This window comes from Nannobrachium achirus (genome assembly GCF_963921795.1).
Source record: "Nannobrachium achirus genome assembly, chromosome: 12".
NCBI lineage: Eukaryota > Metazoa > Chordata > Actinopteri > Myctophiformes > Myctophidae > Nannobrachium > Nannobrachium achirus.
In genome coordinates, this window is record NC_137832.1 from 49,252,919 (window position 1) to 49,267,703 (window position 14,785).

Here is a 14,785-nt window from a genome sequence, read left to right on the forward strand (position 1 = left end):
CGTCACTAGTGGGGATACAAATGAAATAAAAAAAATGATCAACCAGCATGAAAGGGGGGGGGGGGGGGGGGGGGGGCATCAAGCAGAGGAAACCCCAAAAAGGAAACATGCATCTAGGCCATGAGTCATTTCCCCTGTGCTTCGCTGCTTCTTCTTCTTTCTCAAATACACACTGACAGTATAAATTATGTACATCATCACTGGAGTTTACAGGGAGTGAGAGAGGGCCCATGGGTTTTAGGCCCCAGGATTTCTTCTGCTTTTTATCCCCTGTAAAGTCTGCCCGCAAATTAAATTTGGAATTAATTCAGGGCACAGATCTCATCCTCCCCCAGCCCTTACAGGGAGTGAGAGATCTTTTATAGCTCAAACCTTTCATCCAAGGCTCTTTGACACACCAAAAAAGCGTGAAAAGAAAGGAAAGGCGTAAGGAAAGCCGTTCCAAATATTTAGCTCAAACAAAATATTTCTAGGTGACATGAGTGCTGTGTTACATTGCAGCTAATGTGCCTTTGTCAGCCGAATATGAGCCACTGTGGGAAACAAGGTGTTTGGTAAAGTCATACCAGAGGGCTGTGTGATATACATACTGCTATGCCTTAGTCAGCTCCTGTACACAAAACTAATCCAAACTGCATCAATATGCATCTCAACTGTATCTAAAGTGTTAGTTCTTTAAAGCCCCAAGCACTGAGATATTGATGGACGAGGTTAAATCACTGTTTCTGGCATTAGACTGAACAAACACAGGCATGGCCACTGCCACAGGCAGGACCTAACCTACGTGTCATATCGTAACACATTGTGAGCTGGTACATCTGCTATTTTCAGTGCGTGACACGAGTATATATTAAAGTTGTACCATGTAACTTTTTTTATAAAACAAATCTTAAAATTGTCCTAACTGTTAAATCGCTAAAGTTTTAGAACACCCACTCCGTGAATTTCAGCCTGTAAAGCCTTCTCTATATATGTAAACTGCGATCCTTGCCGGGGACCGGATCTCGCGCCAAAATTGCGTCATCACACTACCGGCCAATCACAGCGAGGGTTATACAACTGCCGGCCAATCACAGCGCATCTTGAAGTGGGGTCGCTATGGCAGCCATATTTGTTGTCGCCCGTTTGTACCATCCCTTCTCTAGGTAATTTCGCCTACCAGGCAGGGTGAAGGAGTCCGTATCTCTGGAATTACTGAACGCACAGGAACAAGGGACCCCTCAAAAGATAGATCTCAGCGAGGTGGAGGCAGACGCGGGGGTCTGAAGGTACGAAAAACGGCCGAAAGACGCGGACGCGGTTTGCTATAGGGCTAATGACCACTAGTTGGGCATCTTACACAGTATAGCTTTAAGCATAACCTGAAGTTGGACGGGGCCAGGGTGATTTTGGGTGGATTAAAAAAAGAGAGAAACATTACCCTTCGTGCAAGCAGTCGCCGAAGCACAATCCCGTCAGAGATCATCATAACCCTAATGCATACCATGGGGTAGTGTTTCCGAACATGGGGTCTGGGGGGTGCCAAAGCTCACTGAGGCCTATAGTCGGTTTTGGTCCAAAATTCTACAAGCTCAAAATGCATTGACAATGTAGATGCAGCTCCCACATGTAACATTATAAAGTACCCAGTACTCAACTACGTATAAAAAGGTGGCTCTCCAACAAACAGACTATCTAGTTAAAATGTGCGACAGGCAATCTGGCTTGCTCCTGTACCAGAAGGGAGCTCTACGGAGCCTTACCCCCCTCTCTCACAACCCGCTGCTACCAACAGGCAGTATAGCTGTTGGTAGCAGACCGAACATGTTTGGTCGGCTTTCGATGCTTCCCTACAATTTACGACCCAACACGACAGTGTACCCACCGACCATTCGACAACAGATTTTCGGCTACACAGACACTTTCCAAGCCACTTTCACCCCTGTTGGTCTGAGATGACATAAAACAGGCAACGCAACAATAAATAAAACACTACAACTAGGCCTATGCTTAAACACTGAATACGGCATAAATAAAATATCTGATAATAAATAAAGTGTCCAAGCTATATACTACAGCATTTTCTAAAAGCCATGCTTTGACCCTTTGTTTGAAAAGAATATGCTCTTTATCATCAGGGGTATCAAGTTCCAGCAATTAATTCAATGGACTGTGTTGCACCCCTAAAGCACCTCCCTGGTGCAAGCACCCAGATTAGACTCCATGCCCCTGTGACTCAAATCCTTGTATTCCTGCTTGTGTTGTCAATCAATAATTCATTGGGTAAATCTTTGTACTGCAAATGTTTGTCTGGAAACAAATAAATACACCAACATAAATTAATAACGGAGAACATTCAGCGTAGGGCCTGATGGATGTATGCATGTGTGTGTGCGTGCGTGTGCGTGTGTGTGTGTGTGTGTGTGTGTGTGCGTGCGTGTCAAGTAAGAGATAGCGATAGAAGAGAGAAGAGCTCTCAGACTAGATGAATACCAGGGAGATAGATGCACTGGCTCTGCCTGCTGTTCATTATGGCCCTCAATCATTGTTTATTATTATCATTATGGGCCTAAATCAAAGTTTGGAATAATTAACCCATCTCAGTGTCCATCTCCTCTCTTTCTCCTGCTTTAGGATAGTGCTAAAATTAAGTGTGGAGATTGGTCTGGCAACGCAAGACTAATCTAATACTAAGTAGTATGAAATCTATAATATTGTTTTACCTCCTGGTTGTTGCTGATAGCCCTTTGTATTACACAACAGCAGATTTTATTGAGTTTCTGCTGTCATAAACAATGATGACCCCAACGTAAGAGACGAAAGAAGTGCAATTACCATAGATAATTAGTTAATTACATAATTATTACGATTTTTAGTGTAGCAACAAAGTCAGTTTACTGGCAATAAAATAATAATGTAACCGAGTAAGTAAACCCAGTCTACTGCGTAATAATGTCTGCTCCCTCCCTTTGACTTGGCCCTGGGTTGTACTTTCATCCACAGTATTACACCTGTATCACACTAGGAAACAATAACTGGCCAAGGCCAAGGGCCAAGGAGTGTCTATGCACCGCCACCCACTCCTATTTGCTCATTGGCAGATTCCTTTTATGCCCATAATATGGGCATAAAAGGTCATACGATGAAGTAGGCGGTTAAAGGGATATTTCACTTTCAAACATTCTGTGTCATTTTAAAATCACCAAAAGAAAAGCACTGTTGGCTCGATGGCAGCGACTCCCTGGATGCCAGAGCAGAACTGCCGCCCCAATCTTTTCACATATTTTCACTGTTATAGCGCCACCAGCAGGTCGACTTTTACTAAACACATGAATGCAGCGTCTGATTGCCATGCCAAGGCCTAACAAGACATGGCAACCTTTTCACATTGGCCTATTATAGTGCTACCAGGAGGACAGAATAACCTACAGTACCTGACCTGGTGGAGACCTGTGCTCCGAGGAATACTTTTTCTAGTTGATATTAATTTTATCAGACACGCCCCCTTCCTACACAAACCCATTGTCACTTCAAACTCAATTTTAACCATAAGAAATATCCCTTTAAAAAGGATCATACAGCATGTTCATCCCATTGTCTACAATTGACTATTTGCAAATCATACAGTCATTTATTCATTTTTATATTCATAGAAGCCATGGGTTTCCATTTATTTCAGTACAGAATATCTAGGAAAATCAACTAGCAGAGCTTTGAAACTTACTTAAATCGAATATTACATTTAACTGTGGGGTAGAGCCATACTTTTGTGAAGCTTTGTTTACATCCTTGACTTCTTAACCACGCAATGAGTTCAGCCAACATTGATTCGGAACTAATTATTCAGGTACGTTCTGTTCTGCTTCTGTTGAATATTTATTGGGAGAAAATAATAATAATAAACTCATTAACAGAACAATGGTCTATATGTGTATAATAAATTGGCTGAAGCTGACATGTATTGGTAAATACATGTCATACATTTATAACAAAGCACTTAGAATGTGCATCACATTCGCACGGTGCTCAAGGACACATTCACACTAACCTAGGGGGAGCGAACTGGGAACCTTTCGATTCCCAGACAAGCGGCTGATCTACCTCCTGAGCTACTGTATTGACAGTAGAATTATCCTTTCACCATTTCTTTATATTCCCTATCAGAGAACTGCAATTATTATGACACGGTTCATTGCCCCTTGGCTTTACAGTGTGGTGCATCTGGTATTTGTGTACACATCTTTGAGTATGTATGAGCGTCTGTGATGTGACTTCCCACATAAGGATGGGAGCGTAAGGGGAGGTGTGGAGAAGTGGTTTCTGCAGGTCGCAGTTTAATTGGTCAATTGTTCAACTGAACCGCAGGCTCTTTGGATTCAAAAAGGCATACAAAACCCTGATGGAATGACTATTAACCAGAGAGGAATAACAGAAAAACTGCGCAGGCTCTCATTTCCACACCTTTTCTCATGAGGAACTCTTGTGTTAATTCCAATAATACAGTAAGCCATTCATGAACCACAGGGTCAACACAAAGCTAAGCTGGAGAGATAATGACAACAATTATGGGAGGAACCCGAAGTGAAGTCAGACGCAGCCGTTCCAATTGCAGCGTGAAGCCAATGGTTCACAACAGCGGTGGTTAAACCTCCATTTATTTCTTGGTCTTGATGTTGTCATACTACATTATGAATGAACAAGGTGAAATGAGAGGCACACACTTTGGGTTGTTTTCTGCACACTCAGCCACGGTACTGACGAGAGAGATGAGAGACTGACTGACAAAGAAGAAACAAATGCCCACCACTGGCTACCAAGAGCCACAAAACTTAATCTCCCCAGATTCATCTGAGGCAAATCTCCACTTGACCTAATGCAGGCTGTCCAGTTACAGCATTAGTGCTGTGCAGAGGGTAGAGTCCTAATTTCTCTTGGGACTAAGGAATGGGTTGAATTTTGGCCCAACAGTCCAACAGATGAGGAGCTATTAAATACAGTATATGAGGAGGTCCCGCACAAGGCACCCAAAGCAAAGCAGCGTTTTCACAGAAAGGTGACATCACCCGTAAACGCCTCCCATCACTGTCAGCATGCAATATCAAGGAAGGGTTTGTCACATGCATGTTTGAAACTATGCTGTAAAAGGCACCGACCCGAAACTGCAACATGGAGCTTGGAGACAAAAAAAGTGCTTTGGGCACGCAGGAGGCGAAGCATCCAAAAATATCTCTCTGTGGTGCAGTGTATTACCTCACTCGCCACTCAGATCAGCAAACGTGTCCATCAGGATCACACACCCGAAGCTGTGCTGGCATGGCCTGCCCCACTTTGCTAAGCCAACAAGGCATGTAGCAGTTTCTCAGCAGGTCGTGGGCAATGGCCAGCTTGGACACAAAGGGACAGATCTGTGTCACGACACTTTTTAGAGACCTTTTTAGTGCAGAACATGTGGTTCTAAAAATACTCACGCGTAAGCCCCCCCCCCCTCCTCCCAAGCTAAATTAAGCCACAGACCCAGGAGGGGTGGGTGGTGGGTAGTAGAGATATGGCAAGTCAGCCGTTAGCCATGCTCAATCATGTCTCTCTGGTTGGTGATGAAGATGATGATGATTTGTCATGGCCAAGTCATGGAAGGCAGGATCGAAGCATAGTCAGCATAATACAGCTTTCAGACACAGAGGTGGAGACAAATAGCTGGACATAACCAGTGGTGGGTGGGTGGGAGGGGGGGGCACACATAGTCCCAGCTGCAACTTTGCCATTGGATCGGAGCTGTGTTTGCAGTGAAGGGCTGTAATTAAGTTGCCTGTGCTGTGTTCCACACCCAGCGAAGTCAACTTGCCAAGAAGAATGCCTCTCTCATGACTGAAGGTTTAGTGTGCATGGGGAAAACAATGAAAGAAGCAGTCTGTGCACTGACTGCACAGAAGAACTATGACGTGATTCACAACCAATCTGTTCTGCATTTAGGTACATAGTATACAAAATTACAAACATGGGATGATGTAATCATTTTAAGCCAGATGCCATGCCATCTAAGAGCCTGTACGGTGTGAAAAAATCACGAGACTTGCCATGTAATGCAAATAGGCTGTGAGACACAGTAGTAGGTAGTACATTCTGGCCTTGTTGCATCCCTAATAAAGGGTACAATAGGTTACTTTTTCCAACTCTCAGAGTCAGGGGTAAACAACGTCCAGTCGCAGGCCCGGGTGGCACCACACATGGGATCGTTGGTGGTTTACTCAGTCATATACCAGTAAGACTCCCTAATCGGGAGATAAGCGACCGTTGGTCGCTTATCTCCACAAATAGGTAGAGATGGACCGATTGCAAAATTCTTGGCCGATACCGATCCACCGGTTTTATGAAGGTCTGACCTGCCAAAACCGATTTTTCCGATACCGATTTCTTTAGCTAAGAACTAGGAAATAGGGTTGCTCCAATACCCTTTTGTTTCAGGCCAAGTAGGCCTACAAGACATACTTCAATGTGAGTACCAATAAGCTAGAAGAACACTAATGCCAAATCAATCACAATAGTACAATATCCAAAATCACAGACAATATCCAGTCTAATATGACCGTCTGGACTAGGCAGGAGGAAAGCAGGTGACGCATGCTTTTTTCCCCTTCTTTTTGGAGACGACATTGACACAGGATTATGGAATATATCCTTACATTGCAAAGGTAATCAGCACCATCTGTATTCTGTAGGCTGCCTCCAAGTAGACTGGCTGCTACTTGCTAATGTTTACGTCACAGGACCGAGCATCATGCTGTGCAGTGCAAGAGATACAATTGGCCGATTTTGGCATATTTATGTCAGTGACCTGCCGATCACCGATTTGGCCGGTTTGATATGATACCTGCCGATTTCTGATATTGGCCGATACCGATGTCCATCCCTACAAATAGGCCAAAAGTTTGTTTTACCAATTATCAAGACATACGGGCAGTTGACAGTTTGCCATGGTTACTCATTGAAGTTGAATCTCCATATATGGAGATAACCTACTCATCACACTAAGTCTGACCTCACCAGCCCATATTTGGGCATGAGCAACTTATGTCTCCATATATGGAGATATGATGACATCACACAGTCCTCAGCCGATGATGTGGCGTGATGTCATACAATACACAAACGAGCCCTACAGTATAAAGGGGCAATTCTTGCCAGGAAAGAAGCATTTCTTCGACTCAGACCTTATCGCCAGGGTTGGCTTATAGCAGCTGTCGGTAGGACCATATATGGATTCTGTTAGTGTGGATCTCCTAACAGGGCATCATCTGGGATACAATCCCTTTTATGCCCATATATGGAGATCCCTAACATAATCCCTTTCATGCCCATATATGGAGATCCCTAACAGAATCCCTTTATGCCCATATATGGAGATCCCTAACAGCATCCCTTTTATGCCCATATATGGAGATCACTAACATCTAACAGAATCCCTTTTATGCCCATATATGGAGATCCCTAACAGAATCCCTTTTATGCCCATATATGGAGATCCCTAACAGAATCCCTTTTATGCCCATATATGGAGATCCCTAACAGAATCCCTTTTATGCCCATATATGGAGATCCCTAACAGAATCCCTTTTATGCCCATATATGGAGATCCCTAACAGAATCCCTTATATATGGAGATCCCTAACAGAATCCCTTTTATGCCCATATATTATGGAGAAATCCCTGCTCTGAGTATCTGACATCAGTGTGATGTCACCTGTTTATGCCCATATATGGAGATCCCTGCTCTGCGTATCTGGTTGCTATGGTAAACAGTTGGTTGCTAGGGTAAAAAAACATGGTTGCTATGGTAAACAGTTGGTTGCTAGGGTAAACAGTTGGTTGCTAGGGTAAAACCATGGTTGCTAAGGTGGTTGCTAACGTACACTAACAAACCAGCAACAACAGACTGTTGCCACAGCAACGTACACAAAGGTTTGTGTACACATGTGGTGTGATGTCATACTGATGCGGAGATATGAGCAGGGCAAAGGTGTGACGTGTGACGTGTGACCGACCGACCGACCGACCGACCGACCGACGGCCGGTGGAGGTTTTCATTGCGACCGTCAGGGAGCAGTTTACTATGACCAGTAAGACTCCCTAATCGGGAGATAAGCGACCGTTGGTCGCTTATCTCCACAAATATCACAACCTCCACCTCTCACGTCATACGGGTAGCCATAGTTACACCTGGAATGTTGAATCTCCATATATGGAGATAACCTACGCATCACACAAAGTCTGACCTCACCAGCCCATACTTGGGCATGGACGACTTATATCTCCATATACGGAGATGGCCATATATGGAGATACGATGACATCACAGAGTCCACAGCTGATGATGTGGCGTGATGTCATACAATACACAAACAAGCCCTATATAAAGGGGCAATTCTCACCAGGGAAGAGAGCATTGCCTGGAATGTTGAATCTCCATATATGGAGATAACCTACGCATCACACAAAGTCTGACCTCACCAGCCCATACTTGGGCATGGACGACTTATATCTCCATATACGGAGATGGCCATATATGGAGATACGATGACATCACAGAGTCCACAGCTGATGATGTGGCGTGATGTCATACAATAAACAAACAAGCCCTATATACTGATGCGATACGATGACATCACAGAGTCCACAGCTGATGATGTGGCGTGATGTCATACAATAAACAAACAAGCCCTATATACTGATGCGGAGATATGAGCAGGGCAAAGGTGTGACGTGTGACCGACCGACCGACCGACCGACGGACGGACGGACAGCCGGTGGAGGTTTTCATAGTAAGCTGCTCCCTGACGGTCGCAAAAACCTCCACCGGCCGTCCGTCGGTCGGTCGGTCGGTCGGTCGGTCGGTCACACGTCACACGTCACACCTTTGCCCTGCTCATATCTCTCTATCTTATTGTATGACATCACGCCACATCATCAGCTGTGGACTCTGTGATGTCATCGTATCTCCATATATGGCCATCTCCGTATATGGAGATATAAGTCGTCCATGCCCAAGTATGGGCTGGTGAGGTCAGACTTTGTGTGATGCGTAGGTTATCTCCATATATGGAGATTCAACATTCCAGGCAATGCTCTCTTCCCTGGTGAGAATTGCCCCTTTATATAGGGCTTGTTTGTGTATTGTATGACATCACGCCACATCATCAGCTGTGGACTCTGTGATGTCATTGTATCTCCATATATGGCCATCTCCGTATATGGAGATATAAGTCGTCCATGCCCAAGTATGGGCTGGTGAGGTCAGACTTTGTGTGATGCGTAGGTTATCTCCATATATGGAGATTCAACATTCCAGGTGTAACTATGGCTACCCGTATGATGTGAGAGGTGGAGGTTGTGATATTTGTGGAGATAAGCGACCAACGGTCGCTTATCTCCCGATTAGGGAGTCTTACTGGTAGTAAACTGCTCCCTGACGGTCGCAACTAAACTGCGACCTGACGGTCGCAACAATGCTGTACCCCCTCCAACTGTATATACAGTATGTTCCCCATTTTCAACTGTTTTTATTATGTTTTGAAACTTGCTTTGGCAATGTAAACGTATGGTTTCTCATGCCAATAAAGCTCCTTTGAATTGAATTGACAGTAATAATATTAGAAATAATAATAATAATCTCAGTGCCACGTGCACTTCAGCACACTGTAACAACATGTATCACTGGGACAACTATGACGAACATTTCATATCCAGCTTTAACTGACTGTCCCGTGCAAAGATTACCCTCAGTTATACACACCAGTAAGACTCCCTAATCGGGAGATAAGCGACCGTTGGTCGCTTATCTCCTGTCACACTGCTGACATCAGTATGACATCACACCGTACACAAATTACCCTTATATAAGACCGGCATTATCTACCGACAGATTAGTAACAAGATGTCAAAATCATTGAAGGTTTACCCTACTAACCAACTGTTTACCGTAGCAACCATGTTTTTTACCTTAGCAACCAACTGTTTACCCTAGCAACCAACTGTTTATCACAGCAACCATGTTTTATTTACCCTAGCAACCAACTGTTTACCCTAGCAACCAATTGTTTACCATAGCAACCATGTTTTCTTACCCTAGCAACCAACTGTTTACCCTAGCAACCAACTGTTTACCATAGCAACCATGTTTTTTACAGGGCCTGGGATTGATGACATCAGAAATCTCCATATATGGGCATGAAAGGGATTTTGTTTCTGGAAATATGTCTGTGGAGTGCCACATTTGGAATAAAACACTTACATCACACATCTGGATATCCATACAGCCATCTAGTTTGCCTGTGTCCATTTATGCCCATATATCTGATGACATTGGGACAAGGATCTCCATATATGGGCATAACACTTATGTTAATTAGTAAAGCCTGGGGATCTCCATATATGGGCATGAGGGGTACCCTAAAAGGGCATCATCTGGGAATAGCAAATATAGTTATCCTAGAAAGTGAAAATCTTACATCAAAGGCCATAACTACCTACCTACCACCATACTGCAGTCCTCATTAAACTACCTACCAGTAAGATGCCTAAGGGAGAAAAGCAAAGGGCGAGGTTGCACCATTTCTTGGTCTTCTGGCCAGTGATGTATATCGGACCATTTAACCATATATGGAGACATCTGGTACCCATAGATATTCACAGATATGGGCTTAATATTGATGACATAAGGGATCTCCATATATGGGCGTAAAAGGGATTTGGTTCCCCTGGCATCACAGGGATCTCCATATATGGGCATAAAATGGATTTGGTTACCCTGGCAACACGGGGATCTCAATATCTCCATATATGGGCATAAAAGGGATTTGGTTCCCCTGGCATCACAGGGATCTCCATATATGGGCATAAAAGGGATTTGGTTCCCCTGACATTACAGTGATGTCAGTGGCTGGTTCTACAGAGGGGATCTCCATTTATGGGCATAAAAGGGAATGTATGTATGATGATGTCAGATATCATAGACGTCATAGGACTTTCACATAACGAATAACTGAGTAAGCATGTAAACCTGTAAAATCTATATTTGGGCATGGCTGATTTATGACCTCATCATGATGACACGAGCAAACAAAGCTGAATTGTATAGCTGAATTGTATAAATGTTTGTGTACAAATGTGGTGTGATGTCATACTGATGCGGAGATATGAGCAGGGCAAAGGTGTGACGTGTGACGTGTGACCGACCGACCGACCGACGGACGGACGGACGGCCGGTGGAGGTTTTGATACTAAACTGCGACCTACGGTCGCAATGACAAGCCATTTGTGCTGAACAATCTGCCATAGTGGGAAGCATGGGTTTGAGAGGGGGTGAGCAATGAAACTTCCATAAATATTAGTTTCAGACCTTGTCTTATAAAAAATATATTGCACGATGCAGCTTTAAGTACTCGTACTACACACACACCTTTGATAAAAAATAATGCTTAGTGTGGGAACGTGGTCAATATCATGAAATTAAATTAAGTGTTAATGTCGACTGCCGACTAACCCCGTTACCAAACATCTGTACTATTACATGCAGTTTCCAAGCTTCACACCACCGGGATCTTGCAGCAGCACAAGGCTTTAGCAGTCTTTTGAAATCATCATTAAAAGCAGTACGCATGAGCACATCTGTCGGAACAGGGGGTGAGGGGGGGGGGGGGGGGTGCACGGCCCTTAAGCGTAATTCTCCTCGTCATCCAAGACAGCATTCCCATATTAGACATGCTAAACCAGATCACTGCAGAACATTAAGCCTGACAAGAGTGCTTTAATATTTGATGGGCTCTGCCACCGCGGCATAAACCCACCAAACTACCGCAGCACCAGCTATACTGAAAATTCTGATATATTTTTCAAAAGTCTGTCTTCCGTCGTGTAGCACGACGGAAGGGTGAACGCTTTCTGCAGAGAGGCTTGAGGGGAGATGATACAGTGGATTGGGTGGAGGGAGAGGCATATACAAATGCACTCCACTCACTGACACTTTCAACGGGTTACCCTAGATGGGACGCTCAGTGAAGGCTGTAAACGACATTTCCACTAAAATATTCTCAACATTCTGCAAAAGCATTGTGTCTGACAGTTTACAGGGCAAAGTGAAAGATGTGCCAGTCAAATACAGTATAAAAGGCAGAGCATGAAAACAGACAGTAAAGTCATTACAGGGGTAGTAGGAAGCTGGCTCCAAGACATACAGTATATGGTTGCATCTGTCATGGGTCTATTCCTTCATCAGCAATGCAGGTAAACTTGTCAACTGATATCCATCCAGCCCCCAGGCAAGGTGCAAGGGCCAAAACGAAAGTCAAACTCTGGTGAAAGAATCAAACACTGAATAATGACTAGGACAGGGAAAGCGGTCCCCAGAGCACAGATATCAGTGCTAATTAGAATAGGCCTGGGTTCTCCGAGGCCACGCGCACTGGCCTCCGCCTCTTCTGGTCGTTCTTAAATTAGACATTTCAGGATTCAACTGAGACTGAAGATGATTGCATCAGGAGCTGCACCACAAGCGCTGTGAAGCTAAGATGGCCATATGGAGGTCACCCCTAGTACTGAAACAATGACTTTACTACTCCAGTAGAGTATAGAGGAATTATCACTAATCCACTGCACAGTTGAGACCTGGAACGCACCTCTCAACATCCCAGAGGCACATGACACACATGGTCCGAAGAAGCTAGCCTGGAATCAGACAAATCCGCCGATGCAAAAAGACATATCGCCCTTTGCAGATTTGGGTCTGGACCCGCTCAATTGTGAATCCATTTCCTCACCCCGAAGAGTTGGGTGACCAATCAGGGCCCAGTATTGGTCTGGTCTAACCAATTGTGTCCAGAGCCATTTTTTTAACCCGCCCCTTGGAAAAAAAACTTCCACATAGAAGTACCAGACTCATATCCAAGCAGTGATATAGTTTGGCTACGCGAGGCTACAAAGAAACGATGAACGAGCCTTGTGTTGTGATGGTGGTTTAGGAGCTACGTCTCCCTTCCCCTTTTTTCTTCTAAATCATAGAAATGAGGTCCTAAATATAAACAGTCCTTGAGGGAAGTTTAGATAGAGGAAAGGTGAAACAGCTGTGGGGAGGGAGCTACACCCCCCCATCTCCTTCATATCTCAAACTTTTATTCACACCCAGATTATCCAAAGCCCTTTACAGAGCAGCCAGTGTGCAGCGATTAAGCCTGTTGCCTGGGTTTAAACCTCCTCCCCCTCTGATGTCAGCTCTGCCGGCTGCTTCGGCACGAGCCCTGCCCGCCTGCCTGCCACCCCTCACTACTTTCTCTGACAATCACATCAGCCACTTGTCAGGAGCAGCTGATTTGGCCCCTGTGCCTCTTCCACCCTCCCCACTGTGGCATCAATTGGTGCACATGTACGCACTACGCACACTTTAAGGGATTTGTGCATTTTTAACAAGGAGACAAGCCGAGTCTGTGTGTGTGAGACCACTCTCATCATGTCTCTATAAAAAGACTGAGCAATGTGCTGGACGTCATGGCCTCAGCTTGGCTAAATAAAAAAGGCAAGCAACATCATTTGACAGGCCCATCATTCCATAAAGTCGTGGTCATACCCCTACCAATCTGACAAGCCGTCGTCAAAGAAAGGGGAACGCCCACTCTGTCTGTACCTCTTAAGAAGCGTAAGCGATCATGACTCTGTCATGATGACTCTGAATGTACCCCTACAGACAGAAGTAGAACATGTGTCACTTTTGCACAGTATGTTGACTGATAGTCTTATCAGTCTTATCAAGTGCCTGCTAACCTTGAGCACATAACCGCCTATAGCCCTGTGTGTCTAGAAAGCTATAAGCCATAGTTACATCACATAATGTGTATTGGTAAATCATTTCAGGGTCCTCAAGCTGTAAAATAAATCGGTCGTAGCGTTATCCTAAATACATAAACACAATATATAGCAGGCATAACTACTTCTACTGAGGCCAGGTATGGGCCTACACTAATTTCTGTTGTGTCGTGCAAAAACACTAATTATGTTGCCTATCACTTTTGCTTGTAATACCATACCTTGTCCTTGATCTTACATAAGTATAAGTGAGAGTGGACTGACTCCCTTCAATCACAAGTGCAGAGTCGTGTGCCATCATTTATGTATAATTATCACTGTTGATATACACCAGCAATAAGGAACTGGACCTTTTCTTTTACTTCCTCCCAGGTCATTGTTCGTGATGGCCTACTATATGAGGTATCAATGCCGAAGGTGAACAAGTGATAGGATAGGACCTATTATTGTATGCATGCAATCCAGTCTCACTGGGAAAAGGAACATGGCTTGCTCAAAACTACAGGGAGACCATACTCTCAACCACATTAAAATAATAATAATTGGACTAATAATAATAACAATAAAACAAAATAAAGCACCTGAGGAATGGCTTCCTATGTCACAAATATATGATTTTGCAATGTCCAGGAAACACACACACACACACACACACACACACACACACACACACACACACACAAAATAGTAACGTTTGATGGCTCTCTCTCCACAGAGGAGGTATGACATCATGTTGGGTCAGCTTGAGCACTATAGTGTTCAGCTGGCTGGGTACATCTACCACCATACCTCTATGTTTTACTTTTCGTGCGGATAATAAAACATAAGAACAGACCAGCCCATTATGATAATAACATGAGCATTCATTCACGTTCATAGAAATTACTAAAATGACAGAACCAATAAGACACGTGAAGCGCGAATAGCCAATGATGTTGCAAATGAAAACAAACCCCCC

At 44.2% G+C, this 14,785-nt stretch overlaps 1 protein-coding gene across 4 annotated transcripts in view; it reads right to left on the bottom strand.

Moving 5' to 3' along the window:
• The window catches only part of taok3a (TAO kinase 3a), a 99,889-nt gene that overhangs the window by 83,725 nt on the left and 1,379 nt on the right, over window positions 1–14,785 (bottom strand). The gene's annotated exons all lie outside the window — the stretch shown is intronic.